Source organism: Somniosus microcephalus, chromosome 28 (assembly GCF_052327205.1).
Source record: "Somniosus microcephalus isolate GS21.2 chromosome 28, FLI_Smic_1.0, whole genome shotgun sequence".
In the NCBI taxonomy this organism is placed as follows: Eukaryota; Metazoa; Chordata; class Chondrichthyes; order Squaliformes; family Somniosidae; genus Somniosus; species Somniosus microcephalus.
Window position 1 is genome coordinate 13820886 of NC_141014.1, and position 16678 is coordinate 13837563.

Below are 16678 nucleotides of genomic sequence, written 5' to 3' on the forward strand. Positions count from 1 at the left end.
ACAAGCTCCTCTGCATCCATGGGAGTGGCCCTCATCTCCATGGCAAAGGGTACATATCGACTTTGCTGGTCCATTTATGGACTCAATGTTTTTAATCGCGGTGGATGCACACTCCAAGTGGCCGGAGGTAATAAAGATGTCCTCCACCACCACGGAAAAAACCATCACAGTATTAAGGACCATATTTGCCGGGAATGGGCTGCCGGAACAGATCTGTTCTGATAATGGACCGCAATTTGTGTCCGAAGAATTCAGGAAGTTCTTAAAAAGCAATGGGGTTAAGCACTACACGTCCGCCCCATACCATCCCGCCACCAATGGATTAGCTGAAAGGTTTGTCCAGACCTTCAAGAAGGCCATAAAGGCCATGGGTAATGAAGACATAAATCTACAACATAAGGTAGATAACTTCTTGTTGGCGTACAGGAATGCAACACATGCGGTCACAAACCAAACTCCCGCCATGATGTTTTTCAATAGAAGACTAAGATTTGATTAAGCCAAACGTCAGAAGGGTCGTAGAGAACCGACAATTTCAAGGCATGAATGAAAGGCCAACTAGAACCTTCCAGATAGGTCAACAACTTTTGGCCCGGGACTATCGTACCGAGAAATGGCAGCCTGGAACTATTGGAAAAAGGCTAGGACCGCTGATGTATACCGTGGACATTGGTGAAAGCATAATAAGGCGCCATGTTGACCAGATCATAGAGTCATCCACAAAGGGCCAGCCTACTCCACAACTCTATACGCCTAATGTTGAAGCAGAGATACCCAGAGCATCTACCTCCGATCCGGTAATACTGGAATCAGATGAACCTGACACTGTCCTTCAAGCAGAATCGACCTTGCCAGAAGAACCTACTACACCACCGAAAACTACTACACCACCAAGGCGTTATCCGGACAGAGTCAGGAAACCTCCAGAGAGACTGAATCTGTGAACTGTTTTAGATAAAGTTGTATATATGTTATGATGTTATATTAATGGGAATATATATATACTGTTAACCTAAAAAGGGAGGATTGTAGTGTATGTAACGTTCCACCTTTAAGAGAACTATTTTAAGGGTTGCACTACTTTATCTTGGCTACTGTATACTGTAATACCGGTGGTGACCACACCGGTATATAAGTGCTGTGTAAGGATTTATTGGGCAGATTCGTCCTGACCTTCGAATAGTAAAGTCCTGTTAAAGTTACTCTTGTAGTCTGTGTATTAATTCGCCATATAACACACAGACTTTACAATGGCCTCCAACCTCACCAGTGCTTTCTGCCCCACGGCAATTCTGCAGCATTTCCACAGACATACCTCCAGCTCTCCCGAATCCACTCCCGTTAGAATGCCCAACAACTTCCGAACACTGCCCTGACCAACTGCGAATTTATTCTGGATGGTTGCATTGACATTCTGGGCCTTGACGGCTATACCGTAGTGCCAATCTTTAAAAACACATCACCCCAGATGGGATTCGAACCCACAATCCCTGGCTTAGGAGGCCAGTGCCTTATCCATTAGGCCACTGGGGCTGTACAGCAAATGCTGAAAATCATGAGTCTTAAGGGTCAGTTTGTGACCGCCAAATCATTATTTACAGGGCAAATTATTCTCACTGCAGACTGAAAATCTTTGATTAGGATTTAAAATGCACATTGTTGGGAGGCTAATGAATCGATTCACCCCATTCTCCCCATGTGGCCCGAACACTATGGTAGGTAATCAATCAAACCCAAACTGCACAGCCAGAGTAAAGTTTGTACAGGACACAATTTCAAAATTTGCAGATGACACAAAACTTGGAAGTGCAGTGAACAGTGAGGAGGATAGCGATCGACTTCAAGAGGACATAGACAGGCTGGTGGAATGGGCGGACATGTGGCAGATGAAATTTAACGCAGAAAAGAGCGAACTGATACATTTTGTTCGAAGGAATGAGGAGAGTAAATATAAACTAAAGGTTACAATTCTAAAGGGGGTGGATGAACAGAGAGTACCTGGGGGTATATGTGCACAAATCATTGAAGGTGGCAGGGCAGGTTGAGAAAGCAGTTAAAAAAGCTTACGGGATCCTGGGCTTCATGAATAGAGTCGTAGAGTCATAGAGTCATAACGGCAGAGATGGAGGCCATTCGGCCCATCGAGTCAATGCCAGCTCTCTTTAGAGCAATCCAGTCAGTCCCATTGCTCCGCTCTATTCCGATAGCCCTGCAAGTTTATTTCCCTCAAGTACCTATAGCACCGTTAACATAGTAAAATATCCCAAGGTGCTTCACAGGAGCGATTATCAAACAGAATTTGACACCGAGCCACATAAGGAGATATTAGGACAGGTGTCCTAAACCTTGGTCAAAAGGGGTAGGTTTTAAGGAACATTTAAAGGAGGAGAGAGAGGTAGCGAGGCGGAGATGTTTCGGGAGATACCGTGCCCACTGTCCATTCCCCGACCCTGCCCGCTCTTTGTTTTCATCAGTGAGCTCTGGAACTTTGCTCAAATTTGATTCACAATTCACGGCCTTCTCCGCCATCAATACTCCACTGGAATACACTGTAAGACTCAGCTGCTGTGACTCTGATCTTCTATTCAGTTGCTGCAGTTTGAAGGTAACTTTGTTCAGTTTACAGCCCATCCCCCATCGTTGCTGTTACCTGCTGAGTCTGTGACTGTCCCACTAGTTTATTTTGCTGCTGTCTGGGTCCTGCCCAGAAATTCACTCTCCTGGGCCGACGTCCATTTCTCCACTGTTTCTGGGTCTTATGGTGGCCTCCAACTTCACCAGTGCTTTCTTGCCCCACGGCAATTCTCCACATTTCCACAGTAATAGCTCCAGCGTAACTCTGGGTTACCCTGCCCTCCCAAATCCTCACTCACTTTAGAACGCCCATCAACTTGCAAACTAGGCTCTTTACATCTACGAGCTTATTCTGGACGATTACACTGATATTATGATATTGACCGAAACTTGGCTGACAGGTGCCGATAAAATCCCCCCCGGCTGCACCTTTCGCCACTGGCAATCTTTAACAACACATCACCCCAGATGGGATTCAAACACACAATCCTTGATTTAGGAAGCCAGTGCCTTATCCATTAGGCCACTGGGGCTACAATTAACTTGCTGAAAATCATGAGACGTAAGGGCCATTTTGTGACGTCCAAATCATTATTTAGAATCATAGAATCACAGAAATTTAAAGCAAAGAAGGAGGCCATTTTGGCCCATCGTGTCCGCGCCGGCCAACAAAGAGCTATCCAGCCTAATCCCACTTTCCAGCTCTTGGTCTGTAGCCCTGTAGGTTACGGCACTTCAAGTGTACATCCAAGTACTTTTTAAATGCGATGAGGGTTTCTGCTTCCACCACCCTTTCAGACAGTGAGTTCCAGACCCCACCACCCTCTGGGTGAAGAAATTTCCCCTCAAATCTCCTCTAATCCCCTCTACCAATTACTTTAAATCTATGACCCCTGGTTATTGACCTCTCTGCTAAGGGAATTAGACTCTGGTTCTTCACCTGCTGAACTCCTAATGGGTCGCAAGTTGCGTACCACGCTACCCTGCTGTGCAAAAGAAAAGCAGAGTAAAGAACTGAGACAGAGACTTCAACTGTTAAAGCTGAAACAGAAATCACACTATGAAAAGTCATTCAAAACTCTGAAACCATTGACAAGGGATGATGTTGTCAGGATTGAGGATCCAGATGCATGGAACAGGAAAGCTACAGTTCTTGAGGAAGTAGGGCCAAGGTCATACACTGTTAGAACTGAGGAAGGACAGATTCTCAGGAGGAACCACCGTTCCCTCCTAAAAACACAAGAGACTATCGAAGAGCAAATCGATGACAATGCCACAACTGAATCTTGTCACTCACCACCAGAACAATCAAACACAAATACACATACAGGCTCTCATGAAAACACATCAGACTTACGTGTGCTGAGAAGATCCACACGTGAAGTAAAAAAGCCTGGTAGACTTAATCTTTGAGTACAAAGAAAACTACATTGAAAATGCATTGACTGTTGAAGATGTTTATGTTGTTATTGATTGATACTGATTTTGTTTAACCTCAAAGAAAGGGGGATGTAATGATCAGTAACCTGTCATTCTGGAATGGTACACTAGGTGGTGCTGTATGTATATAAGAGTGGGCTACCCACGATGCACTTGGCTACCCACAAGGCAGCAGTCAAGACGGAGGCCTCTACAGATACTGTGCCTAGTCCACATGTGCTCAATAAAGTGTCCAGCAAAAGCTAGCTGTTCTTAATAACAATGACTAGATATTAATGAACATAACATATAGCACCTTTAACCTAGTAAAATATCCCAAGGTGCTTCACAGGAGCCATTATCAAACAAAATTTGACACCGAGCCACATAAGGAGAGATTAGGTCAGGTGCCCTAAACCTTAGTCAAAGAGGTAGGTTAGGAGGAACATTTAAAGGAGGAGAGAGAGGTAGCGAGGCGGAGATGTTTAGGGAGATACCATGCCCACTGTCCATTCCCCGACCCGGCCTGGTCTTTGCTTTCATCAGTGAGCCCTGGAACTTTGCTCAAATTTGATTCCCAATTCCTGGCCTTCTCTGCCATCAATACTACACTGCTCCACTGGACTACTCAAATCTTCTATTCACTTGCTTAAGTTTGACGGTAACTTTGTCTAGTTTACAGCCCATCCCCCATCGCTGCTGTCACCTGCTGAGTCTGGGACTGCCCCACTGGTTTATTTTGCTGCTGTCTGGGTTCCTGGTCAGAAATTCACTCTCCTGGGCCGACGTCCATTTCTGGATCTTATGATGGCCTCCAACTTCACCAGTGCTTTCTGCCACACAACGCTTCTCCACATTTCCACAGAAATACCTCCAGCATACCTCTCGGTTACTCTGCCCTCCCAAATCCCGTCAGAATGTCTATCAACTTGCGAACACTGCCCTGACCATCTACGAGTTTATTCTGGATGGCTGCATTGACATTCTGGGCCTTGACGGCTATATCATAGTGCCAATCTTTAAAAAAACATCACCCCAGATGGGACTCGAATTCACAATCCCTGACTTAGAAGGCCAGTGCCTTATCCATTAGGCCACTGGGGTTGCACAGAAAGCAATGAAAATCATGAGACTTAAGGGTCAGTTTGTGACCGCCAAATCATTATTTACAGAGCAAATTATTCTCACAGCACACAGAAAATCTTTGATTAGGATTTAAAATGCACATTGTTGGGTGGCTAATGAATCGATTCACCCCATTCTTCCCATGTGGCCCGAATACTACGGTAGGTATTCAATCAAACCCAAACTGCACAGCCAGAGTAAAGTTTGTACACAATTTCAAACTTAGCAGATGACACAAAACTTGGAAGTGCAGTGAACAGTGAGGAGGATAGTGATCGGCTTCAAGAGGACATAGACAGGCTGGTGGAATGAGCGGACACGTGACAAATGAAATTTAACGCAGAAAACTGATACATTTTGGTAGAAGGAATGAAGAGAGGAAATATAAACTAAAGGGTACAATCCTAAAGGGGGTGCATGAACAGACAGAACTAGGGGTGTATGTACACAACTCATTGAAGGAGGCAGGGCAGGTTGAGAAAGCAGTTAAAAAAGCTTACGGGATCCTGGGCTTCATGAATAGAGTTGTAGAGTCATAGAGTCATAACGGCACAGAGGGAGGCCATTCAGCCCATCCAGTCCGTGCCGGCTCTCTTTAGAGCAATCCAGTCAGTCCCATTCCCCTGCTTTATTCCCATAGCCCTGCAAGTTTATTTCCCTCAAGTGCCTATCCAGCCTCCCCTTGAAAACATTGAGTGTCTCCACTTCCACCACTTCCGTCGGCTGCGAGTTCCATGTCATCACCATTCACTGTGTAAAAAAGTTTTATCTCACATCCCCCCTGTATCTCTTGCCCAATTCCTTCAATCTGTGTCCCCTAGTCCTTGTGCCATCAACTAGTGGGAAGAGCCTTTCCCCATCTAGCCTATCCAAACCCGTCATAATCTTGTACACCTCTATCAAATCACCCCTCAACCTCCTTTGCTTTAATGAAAATAAATCCAGCTTCTCCAACCTGTCCTTATAGCTAAGATCCCCCATCCACGGAACCATTCTGGTAAATCTCCTCTGCACCCTCTCAAGGGCCTTCACATCCTTCCTAAATTGTGGTGACCAGAACTGGATGCAATACCCCCGTTGTGGTCCAACCAGCGCTTTATAAAGGTTCAGCATAACTTCTCTACTTTTGTACTCAAAACCTAAAGCCTCTATTTATGAAGCCCAAGATCCCATATGCTTTGTTAACCACTCTCTCAATATGTCCTGCCACCAAGGTATAGAGTAGAAAATCGTGGAAATTATGATGAACCTGTATAAAACACTGGTTCGACCCAAACTGGAGTATTGTGTCCAATTCTGGGCACCGCACTTTAGGAAGGATGTGAAGGCCTTCGAGAGAGTGCAGAAAAGATTTACGAGAATGATTCCAGGGATGAGGGACTTTAGTTACGTGGATAGACTGGAGAAGCTGGGGTTGTTCTCCATAGAGCAGAGAGGATTGAGAGAAGATTTGATAGAGGTATTCAAAATCATGAGGGGTCTGGACAGAGTAGATAGAGAGAAACTGTTCATATTGGCGGAAGGATCGAGAACCAGAGGACACAGATTTAAGATGATTGGCAAAAGAACCAAAGGCGACGTGTGGAATAACTTGTTCACTCAGCGAGTGGTTAAGATCTGGAATGCACTGCCTGGAAGGCTGGTGGAGGCAGACTCAATCACGGCTTTCAAAGGGGAATTGGATAAGTACCTGCAGGACAAACATTTGCATGGTTACGGGGAAGGGGCAGGGACAGTGGGACTAGCTGAAGTGGTATTGCAGAGAGCCGGCAAGGGCTCGATGGGCCAAATGGCCTCCTTCTGTGCTGTAACCATTCTATGATAAGCATTTGGTCACCTGCCCTAGTATTTCCTTATGTGGCTCGGTGTCAAATTCTGTTTGATAATCGCTCCTGTGAGCCCCTTGGGATGATTTACTACTTTACAGACACTATATAAATGCAAGTTGTTGCTGCAGATGGCTCTGGCATGGCACGTGAGCAGCGGCGGATATGATGGGTGAAAATAGCTTTCCTCAGTGCTTAACTTTCCAAGATTTGGGAAATGTAAGGAATTTCAGAGCGGTCAATTGTCCTCAGGTGGGGTGTTGTTACTATTCCGTCCCAGTGGCCTAATGGATAAGGCACTGACCTCCGAAGTAAGGAATTGTGTGTTTGAGTCTCATCTGGGGTGATGTGTTTTTAATGATTGACACTATGGCGAATTAGACGGGGCAAGTGGTGGAAAGTGCAGCCAGGCGGGGAGGCTGCATTAATCGTAACTTGTGAGCCAAGTTTCCGTCAAGGCCGTGATGTCAATGCAATCATCCGCAATAAGTTCAAGGCTGGTAAGGGCCTTGTGGACAAGTGTATTGACAATTCGAGGAAGTGGGAGGAGGGATTTGGGATGGCTGAGTAACCGAGAGGTTTGCTGGAGGTATTTCCGTGGAAGTTTCCAGGGCTGACTGATGTAAACAAAGCGGTGGATGGTCAGTGGGCCCAGGTAACTTTAAACTTGTAGCTTGGGCTAGAATGCAACTACACAGGATCATACCTATCAGCCAAGGTCCCAGACTCCTCCATCACCATCCCTGGGTATATCCCATCCCACAAGCAGGACAGACCCACCAGAGGGGGCGGCCCAGTGCGACACAGACAGGAGGGAGTGGCCCAGGGAGTCCTCAACGGTGACTCCTGACCCCATGAACTCTCATGCCATCAGGTGGACTTCAATGTCCATCACCATAAGAACATAAGAAGTAGGAGCAGGAGTCGCCCATACAGCCCTTCGAGCCTGCTCCGCCATTCAATAAGATCATGACTGATCTTCGACCTCAACTCCACTTTCCCGCCCGACCCCATATCCCTTGTTCCCCCTAGAGTCCAAATATCTATCGATCTCAGCCTTGAATATACTCCACGACTCAGCATCCTTCGGGGTGGAGAATTCCAAACATTCACAACCCTCTGAGTGAAGAAATTCCTCCTCATCTCAGTCTTAAATGGCCGACTCCTTATCCTGGGATTGTGACCCCTGGTTCTAGACTCTCCATTCAGGGGAAACAACCTCTCAGCATCTACCCTGTCAATCCCCCTCAGAATCTTATATGTTTCAATGAGATCACCTCTCATTCTTCTAAACTCCAGGGAGTATAGGCCCATTCTACACAATCTCTCCTCATAGGACAGTCCTCTCATCCCAGGAATCAATCTCGTGAACCTTCGTTGCACCGCCTCTAAGGCATGTATGTCCTTCCTCTGATAAGGAGACAAAAACTGTGCGCAGTACTCCAGGTGTGGTCTCACCAAAGTCCTGTACAATTGTAGTAAGACTTCCTTACTCTTGTGCTCCAACACCCTTGCAATAAAGGCCAACTTGCCATTTGCCTTCCTAATTGCTTGCTGTACCTGCATGCTAACTCTGTGTTTCCTGTACGAGGACACCTAAATCTCTCTGAACACCAACATTTAATAGTTTCTCACCATTTAAAAAATATTCTGTTTTTCTATTCTTCCTACCAAAGTGAATAACCTCACCTTTCCTCACATTATTCTCTATTTCCCACCTTATTGCCCACTCACTTAATCTGTCTAGATCCCTTTGCAGGCTCTTTGTGTCCTCCTCACACCTTACTTTTCCACCAAGCTTTGTATCGTCAGCAAATCTGGATACATTGTCCTCGGTCCCTTCATCTAAGTCATTAATATAGATTGTAAATAGCTGAGGCCCAAGCACCCCACTAGTTACAGCCTGCCAACCGGAAAATGACCCGTTAATCCCTACCCGCTGTTTTCTGTCTGTTAGCCACTCCTCTATCCATGCTAATATATTACCCCAACCCCAGGATACCTTATCTTGCGTAGCGTTGTGGTTGTTGGAGGTCAATCACCTCAGCCCCAGGACATCGCTGCAGGAGTTCCTCAGGGCAGCGGCTCACCACCACCTTCTCAAGGGCAATTAGGGATGGGCAATAAATGCTGGCCTTGGCAACGACGCCCACATCACAGGAACAAATAAAAATAAAACCTTTTCCGTGGCACCTTATTGAATGCCTTTTGGTAATCCAAATATACAACATCCACTGGTTCCCATTTATCTGCCATGCTGGTTACATCCTCAAAATACTGCAATAAATTTGTTAAACACAATTTCCCTTTCACAAAAACCTAATCATATGATTTTCTAAGTGCATTGTTACCACTTCCTCAATAATGGATTCCAACATTTGCCCAATGACTGATGTCAGGGTAACTGGCCTGTCTTCTCTCTCCCTCCTTATTGTGGATGATTGCATTGACCTTACGGCCTTGATGGAATTTTGGCTACAGGTGATAATACAATCCTCCTTAATGCAGCCTCCCCGCCTGGCAGCACCTTCCACCACTTGCCCCGTCTAAACCGTCATTGTGTCAATCATTAAAAACACATCACCCCAGATGGGACTCGAACCCACAATCTCTAGCTTCGAAGGCCAGTGCCTTATCCATTAGGCCACTGGGGCTGAATACACAATGTAACCCGCCTGAGGGCAATTGACCACTCCGAAATGTGACATCTGCCTCAGTTTCAGCGTCGTCGAAAGTTCAGCAGAGATGGGAGCTATTTTCACCCATCATATCTGTCACTGCTCGCGCCATACCAGAGCCACCTACAACAACAACTTGTATTTATATAGTGCCTTTAACATAGTAAAATATTCCAAGGTGCTTCACAGGTGCGATTATCAAACATAATTTGACACCGAGCCACATAAGGAGATATTAGGACAGGTGCCCTAAACCTTGGTCAAAGAGGTAGGTTTTGAGGAACATTTAAAGGAGGAGAGAGGCAGCGAGGCAGAGATGTTTAGGGAGATACCGTGCCCACTGTCCATTCCCCGACACTCCCCGCTCTTTGTTTTCATCAGTGAGCCCTGGAACTTTGCTCAAATTTGATTCCCAATTCCTGGCCTTCTCTGCCATCAATACTACACTACTCCACTGGGCTCCACTGGAATACACTGTAAGACTCAGCTGCTGTGACTCTGACCTTCTATTCAGTTGCTGCAGTTTGAAGGTAACTTTGTCCAGTTTACAGCCCATCCCCCATCGCTGCTGTTTCCTGCTGAGTCTGTGACTGTCCCACTGGTTTATTTTGCTGCTGTCTGGGTCCTGGCCAGAAATTCACTCTCCTGGGCCGACGTCCATTTCTCCACCGTTTCCGCATCTTATGGTGGCCTCCAACTTCACCATCGCTTTCTGCCCCACAACAATTCTCCAACATTTCCACGGAAACACATCCAGCGTACCTCTCAGTTACTCTGGATTGTGGTTGTTGGAGGTCAATCACCTCAGCCCCAGGACATCGCTGCAGGAGTTCCTCAGGGCAGTGTCCTAGGTCCAACCATCTGCAGCTGCTTCATCAATGACCTTCCCTCCATCATAAGGTCAGAAGTGGGGATGTTCGCTGATGATTGCGCAGTGTTCAGTTCCATTCACAACTCCTCAGATAATGAGGCAGTCCATGTCCGCATACAGCAAGACCTGGATGACAGTCAGGCTTGGGCTGATAAGTGGCAAGTAACATTGGCACCACACAAGTACCAGGCAGTGACTATCATAGAATCATAGAATGGTTACAGCACAAAAGAAAGCCATTCGGCCCGTGCCGGCTCTCAGCTAGTCCCACTCCCCTGCCCTTTCCCTGTAGCCCTACAATTTTCTTTCCTTGAGATACTTATCCAACTCCCTGTTGAAAGTTAAGATTGAGTCTGCCTCCACCACCCTTTCAGGCAGCGCATTCCAGATCTCAACCATTCGCTGCGTAAAAAAGTTTTTTCCACTGATGGGTGAGACGAGAACTAGGGGGCATAATCTTAGAATAAGGGGCTGCCCTTTCAAAACTGAGATGAGGAGAAACTTCTTTACTCAGAGGGTAGTAAATCTATGGAATTTGCTACCCCAGAGAGCTGTGGAAGCTGCAACATTAAATACATTTAAAATGGAGATAGACATTTTCCTAGCAGATAAGGGAATTAGGGGTTACGGGGAGAGGGCAGGGAAGTGGATGTGAGTCTAGATTCAGATCAGCCATGATCCTATTGAATGGCCGAGCAGCCATATGGCCTTCTCCTGCTCCTATTTCTTATGTTCTTATGTCGCCTTTGGTTCTTTTGCCAATCACCTTAAATCTGTGCCCTCTGATTCTCGAATATCTCCAACTTACGAGAGTCTAACCACCACCCCTTGATATTCAACAGCATTACCATCGCCGAATTCTGCGGTGAGTGTCTCACCTCCTGACTCCCCAAAGCCTTTCCACCATCTACAAGTCAGGAGTGTGATGGAATACTCTGCACTGGCCTGGATGAGTACAGCTCCAACAACACTCAAGAAGATTGACACCACCCAGGACAAAGCAGCCCGCTTGATTGGCACCCCATCCACCATCTTGAACATTCACTCCCTCCACCACCGGCACACCGTGTGCCATCTACAAGATGCACAGCAATAACTTGCCAAGGCTTCTTCAGCAGCATCTCCCAAAACCAGGACTGATGTCAGGCTAACTGGCCCGTCTTCTCTCTCCCTTCTTATTGTGGATGATTACATTGACCTTATGGCTGTAATGGATTCTTGGCTGACAGGTGATAATACAATCCTCCTTAATGCAGCCTCCCCGCCTGGCAGCACCTTCCACCACTCGCCCCACCTAAACCACCGTTATATCAATCATTAGAAAACATATCACCGCAGATAGGGATCGAACCCACAACCCCTGGCTTAAGAAGCCAGTGCCTTATCCATTAGGCCACTGGGGCTGAATACACAATGTAACCCGCCTGAGGACAATTGACCACTCCGAAATGTGACATCTGCCTCACAGTTTCAGAGTCTTCGAAAGTTAAGCACAGATAGGAGCTATTTTCACCCATCATATCTGTCACTGCTCGCGCCATACCAGAGCCCTCTACAACGACAACTTGCATTTATATAGTGTAATGATCAGTAACCTGTCATTCTGGAATGGTACACTAGGTGGTGCTGTACGTATATAAGAGTGGGCTACCCACGATGCACTAGGCTACCCACAAGGCAGCAGTCAAGATGGAGGCCTCTACAGATACTGTGCCTAGTCCACATGTGCTCAATAAAGTGTCTAGCAAAAGCTAGCTGTTCTTAATAAAAACGACTAGTTATTAATGAACATAACATGGTACTGTGGCGGTCCCATTGGTTGTCCTTTACATTGAGATACATAATTCCCTTTAACTTAACTTACTTATGTATGTATAACTTACTTAACTGTATGTACTTAACTTACTTATTTGTATAACTTACCAGTTGGGGCTGTTGCCTCTTTAACTTACCTGTTAGGCCGTTGCCCCTTTAAGAGGCGACCTAACGCGCTGACGTCACGCATCACGTGACGCATGCGCGTCGGCCACCGGCCCGACTCGGGTTTCCTAGACGGCCGCGGGCACAGCCCGGCCAACCGCGACTTCGGCCGCATCGGCCAGCAGGCGGGAGCGAAGCGATTCTCCACTCCCGCGGCAAGTACTGGCATAGTCCAGCTTTGCAACCTCGGCCTCAAAGGCCAGCCTCCGTACCGGGGAGATGTACCGATGCAACGGCGCAGGTCACGTGACCGCCTAAGCGCACGCGAACGTGCTGACGTCACGATGCGGTCACGTGACGCCCAAAGCGCGGGAATATAGAGCAGAGCGTAATGAGGTCATGACGCTCCCGACGGGACTGGGAACTTAGTCCTTGTGGAGTCCCCGCTGGGACAAGACCTACAACATGGTGCTCCTGCAGTCAGCCATCTTACCTGCTACCTTACCTGCTGTAATTATCCTGTTCTGGTAAATAAACAACTTATTTATAGTTCGTTGAAGTTAAACTCTTTTATTTAGTGGCGATTTACTCGAACTGCAACAGTACCAGGATTGGTAAGATCTGCTGAATATTGTGCAACGCGACATGGAGAATTTGAAGCCACCAGAGCGTTTGAAACTCACAGGAAATATCGACTACAATTGGCAGACTTTTAAACAACAATTCGAACTCTACATTGCTGCCATCGGATTCGGTACGAAGCCAGACGCAAGGAAAATAGCGTTGCTGCTCACGGTTGCAGGTCCACAGGCGATAGAGATATTTAATACATTTGTATTTAATCCAGAGGAGAACAGAGGAAAATTAGACGATGTGCTAAAGAAGTTTGATACACATTGTTCTCCCAAAAAGAATGAAACCTATGAGAGGTACATCTTCTGTTCTCAGACACAGCAGCAAAATGAGACTTTTGATAGCTTTATAACTGATCTGAAACTGAAAGCACAGACATGTAATTTCTCTGAGCTGAAAGCATCCATGATTCGTGATCAGATTGTGTTTGGTATTCATGATAAAAAAAGCCAGGGAACGTCTGTTGAGAGAAACCGAACTAACATTGGAAATTGCTGTGAAAATATGCCAAGCCAGCGAGCTAGCTCGAAAGCACGCGAAGACTTTCAGTGAAATCAATAATGATGCGATTGTAATGAGTGATAATGCTGCTGTCGGTGCTGTGTCCTACAAGGGGAAGAAACGTGGGCAGAACAGAAATGAAAAGCAATCGGAGGATTAAATTTTTAATTGTAAACGCTGTGGTTACAAACACCAGTTAAGAAAATGCCCAGCGTTTGGAAAAATGTGCACAAAGTGTAATGGAAAGAATCACTTTGCCGTACAATGCTTTTCAAAACTGAAAACAAAGAAAGGTCAACGAGTTAATGTGATTGATGACACTGATTTAAGTGAGACATTTTTTGTATGAATGGTGTCATGTGACAATGTCAAAAATGATACAGAAAATGTGCAGCCCTCAGATGTGGACAATGCTGAATATAAAATTAATGCAGTAAAAGAGGACAAATGGATGATCCCACTGCAGATAAATGGAGCATTAGTTACATTGAAACTGGACACTGAGGCAAAAGCAAATTTAATCACCATGAGTGACATTAAAAACATGAAAGAAAAGCCCAAAATACAGAAAAGGTCAGTACTACTGAAGGACTATAATGGACAGAAAATAGATAGCTTAGGTGTATGCAGACTTAAAGTGACAGTCAAAGACAAAGTGCATCATCTCATGTTTTCTGTTGTGGCTGAAGGACTTGATTCACTACTGGGTGACAAAGCTTGTGAGGACTTAGAACTGGTCAAGAGAGTATACCGTATAAACTGTGCCATAAGCAGACCAGATGACTCAGTGGATTCTGTAGTAAATAATTTCCAGGATGTGTTCAAAGGATTTGGAGTTCTACCATTCACTTACAAGATCCAGCTAAAGGAGGATGCTCAGCCAGTGGTACATGCTCCACGAAGAGTTCCAGCACCCCTGCGTGACTGGCTCAAGAACGAACTGGACAGAATGACTACGCTAGGAGTCATCAGGAAAGTCGAAGAGCCAACAGACTGGGTTAACTCCATGGTATGTGTAAAGAAAAAGAACAATGATCTAAGAATATGCATGGAGCCAAAGGACTTAAATGCAAACCTAAAATGTGAACACTACCAGATTCCCAAGCGAGAAGAAATCACCAGTGAAATGTCAGGTGCCAGATACTTTACAAAGCTCAATGCATCACAAGGACTTTGGCAACTAAAACTGGATGAAGAGAGCACCAAATACTGTACCTTCAACACACCATTTGGCAGGTATTGTTTCCTCAGAATGCCTTTCGGGATAATATCTGCATCTGAAATCTTTCATAGAGCGATGGAACACATAATTGAAGGTCTGGAAGGAGTTCGGGTCGATGTTGATGATATCATCATCTGGGGCTCCACACTGAAAGAACACAATGAGAGACTGACTAAAGTGCTGCAGAGCATACGCCGGAATGGACTGAAGCTCAACAAAGCCAAATGTCAGTTTGGCGTCCAGGAAGTCACTTTCCTAGGAGATAATCTATCTGGTAAAGGAACAGAGCCAGATATGGAAAAAGTAAACACCATACTCAAAATGCCCCGACCCACTGATGAAAAAGGAGTGCTACGCATCATGGGGATGATAAACTTCATTGGAAAGTTCATTCCTAACTTGTCAGCCAAGACAGCCTGTCTGCGAGACCTGCTACGTAAAACAAATGAGTTCGCATGGACAGAAAGACATGAACAAGAGTGGATAAACCTCAAAACAGTGCTGACAACCACACCTGTACTCACCTTCTTTGACCCAACAAAAAGAATCAAAGTGTCAACGGATGCATCAAAAGATGGCCTAGGTGCGGTCTTGCTACAAGCAGAGGGTGAAGATTGGAAGCCTGTTGCCTATGCCTCCAGGTCTATGACTGATACTGAGTGTCGATACGCCCAGATTGAAAAGGAATGTCTAGGCTTGGTAGTTGGACTAGAAAAGTTTCATGACTACATATATGGACTTCCCACCTTCACAGTTGAGACAGACCACAGCCCACTGGTTGCCATCATAAAAAAGAACCTGAATGAGATGTCTCCAAGGATTCAACGACTCATGATGAAGCTGCAAAGATATGACTTTGAACTGATCTACACACCAGGCAAATACATAGTGTTAGCAGATGCACTATCCCGAGCACCCACAATGAGTCATGTGAGCTGTACTGAAGAAGACGTGGATGTTCATGTGAGTATGGTCACTGCTGCGCTGCCCGTGTCAGACGCAAAATCAAAGCAAATAGCAGAAGAAACAGTAAAAGATACAGTATTGCAAACAGTAATAGAGAACATTCATCATGGTTGGCCAAAAGGTTCCTGTCCAAAATATTTTCACATAAGGTCAGAATTGAGTGTCGCAAGTGGACTATTACTAAAACAGAACAGAATAGTCATTCCACAGGCTCTACGTCAAGACATGCTCACAAGGATTCATGAGGGACACCTCGGAATTGAAAAATGCAAAAGGAGAGCAAGAGACACTGTTTATTGGCCTGGCATAAATAAGGACATTGAGAACATGATAGGCAAATGTGAGACATGTCAGAAACACCAAAACAAACAAGCAAAGGAACCAATGATAGTAGCTGACATACCAACAGCACCATGGCAAAAGGTTGGTATGGACCTTTTTCATTTAAATGGTAAAGACTATCTAATAGCGATTGACTACTATTCTAACTATCCTGAGATGGCGCTGCTCTCAAGCACCACAGCAAGCAGTGTCATAATGCATGTGAAATCCATCTTCGCCAGACATGGAATTCCCAGGATTGCCGTTAGCGACAATGGTCCGTGCTTCAACTGTAAGGAGTGGCAACAGTTTGCAGCACATTATGACTTTCAACACATCACATCCAGTCCTTTGTATGCTCAGTCGAATGGTAAGGCAGAAAAAGGTGTTCAAGTTCTCAAGCAGCTACTGAAGAAAGCGACAGAAAGCAAGTCTGATCCTTATCTCGCCCTGCTGAGCTACCGAGCCTCACCTTTAGACTCTGGTTCTTCACCTGCTGAACTCCTAATGGGTCGCAAGTTGCGTACCACGCTACCCTGCTGTGCAAAAGAAAAGCAGAGTAAGGAACTGAGACAGAGACTTCAACTGTTAAAGCTGAAGCAGAAATCACACTATGAAAAGT

The 16678-nt window shown here is 45.6% G+C and overlaps 2 non-coding genes across 2 annotated transcripts; both read right to left on the reverse strand.

Moving 5' to 3' along the window:
- Nucleotides 1-1460: 1460 nt before the first annotated feature.
- On the reverse strand, nucleotides 1461-1533 carry trnar-ccu (transfer RNA arginine (anticodon CCU)). Its single transcript has one exon. It is a non-coding gene; the product is annotated as a tRNA-Arg (tRNA).
- Nucleotides 1534-9525: 7992 nt separating this feature from the next.
- On the reverse strand, nucleotides 9526-9598 carry trnar-ucg (transfer RNA arginine (anticodon UCG)). The gene has a single exon. It is a non-coding gene; the product is annotated as a tRNA-Arg (tRNA).
- Nucleotides 9599-16678: the final 7080 nt, after the last annotated feature.